Here is a 1,902-nt window from a genome sequence, read left to right as displayed (position 1 = left end):
ACACGTGCAATTTAACCTTTGGCTTTGTAAACTGGGGTCATTATCAGACATAATAAAAAACAGCCTTGCTGCATAATTATATACATCTTTCCGGGCCTTATGGAAGACGATGAGTCATGATAAATAAACTCTCAGTCAAACTGGCTGTTATAGCAGTGCTGGCCGCTTTGGTCCCTAGTAAACGGCGAAAGTTGGACGCGTCAATTTTACTGGGAGGGGTGTATAATCAGCTGTTGTAGTGTTCGTTAGCGGGCAGAGTTCCAGATGTTCAGCACCAGAGAGTAGCGTGACTAGTGTTTGACCAAACGAAAAACACACATTTACATTGTTCTCTGTTTAAAAAGTCTATCTTTTTTTTGTTTCAAACAAGATAGTTGGGTATTTGGAGGAGAGTTAAAGACAGTAAGGTAAGCAATTTTATATTCTATGTTTACAACGAACTTCGTGTCTTTGTTACTTTCCTTTAACTAATACAATAGGTCAGACTATTATTGTCTAACTGTACTCGATAGCTACTACCGAGTACTCGGTAGCTGTAAATAATTATATATTAGATGTGTCCTATGGTAACGTTGTGGGAGATCGAATTTGAATGAAACCTTCGATTTTACCGCATTCTACAAATCAAATCAAATACTACCAAACGAAATAAATACACGAGTGATTGTTTTTAGTGATTTTAGAAACGGATTAATTCACTACAAATATATGTTGATAAAAAAAAGACGAGCTCACGGCCTGCACCGAAAAAGAAAAATATCGCGCATTAAGCAAAAGAAAAAACACACACATATTGAAGTAGTGACTATTAAAACGTTAGTCATATCCTATCATGTCGTGATATGTGTGTGAATCAAGAACTGATACTCTTTGTTTACTGGTTTAGCTTTGTGGTGTTCTGTAATGTCTTTGCAAAAAGAATTACGGAAAAAATTAAATTTATCGATGAAAACCTAAAAAGCTCGTAAATGCTATTACAAGCATAAATTCTACAAATCCAAATTTTTATTTCAAACTTCATGTAAAACATCATATATATATATTATACATATAAATACAATATAATACGAAAGACACAAACTAAGTAAATTTATCCAATAAAAAGAACAACGAAGTAACCAGTGCAGTAGCTAAGAAAATAAAATCGGGTAAAGGAGTGGGGGTCTGGTACCTTTGCAATTCGAAAATATGTCAAAAGAAAGCTATAAAAATACTTTTCATTAGAATTTTGCTGAGGGGCCGGCTAGTCCCCCCCCCCACCTACCAAAAGAGGTTAACTTCCTCGGGATTTGAATAAACTATTTCAGTTGCATATCTTTTAGATATTTTTCACAAACTCACTGTTCATCTGTGCTTTATGTAAAAATTCTTAAATTACTAATATTAAATGAAGTATACAAATTTTATGACATACTCATATGAATTGCTTTTTATTGTGTATAAAAATGTATCGCTTGAGAAACAAAAGTCCCATGTTAATACACCTTGGCCACCTGCATCTTACGAATACTACACGTCTCTTACATATCAACGTATATTTTACCTAAAATATAGACTAAATAAAGCTACGAGTACTTCTAATATGTACGTAATCAATACATTTTAGCGAGCAGTGACTTTTAACCTACATACTAAAACACAGTATGATGAGTGTGGAAGCTTAGACACATTGACCTGCACGGGTATTTTCATTCCACTATATGTCGACAGTAAAAGAAGAAAAATGAACTCGCGATCTACACCGAAAAAACAAAATATTGTAAATATGAAACATCGCATGTTCTTATATATTATGAATATTTGTGTAGAGGCAAACTAGTTAAAAGAAATATTGTTACGTCTCCGTTTGTTAATTGATTTTTCCGTAACTTCGTTCCGACGAAATTTTAACGACACAAGTCT

The 1,902-nt window shown here is 33.6% G+C and overlaps 1 protein-coding gene across 1 annotated transcript in view; it reads left to right on the top strand.

Annotated features, from left to right (window-relative positions):
* Positions 1-269: 269 nt before the first annotated feature.
* LOC106471129 overlaps positions 270-1,902 on the top strand; it is a 22,513-nt gene continuing 20,880 nt past the window's right edge. Inside the window, exon 1 of the mRNA XM_013931717.2 lies at positions 270-407. The gene's annotated coding sequence lies outside the window, so the exon portion shown is untranslated. The remainder of the gene's footprint in view (positions 408-1,902) is intronic.

This window comes from Limulus polyphemus, unplaced genomic scaffold (assembly GCF_000517525.1).
Source record: "Limulus polyphemus unplaced genomic scaffold, Limulus_polyphemus-2.1.2 Scaffold4425, whole genome shotgun sequence".
In the NCBI taxonomy this organism is placed as follows: Eukaryota; Metazoa; Arthropoda; class Merostomata; order Xiphosura; family Limulidae; genus Limulus; species Limulus polyphemus.
This window is presented reverse-complemented; position numbering and strand designations above follow the sequence as displayed.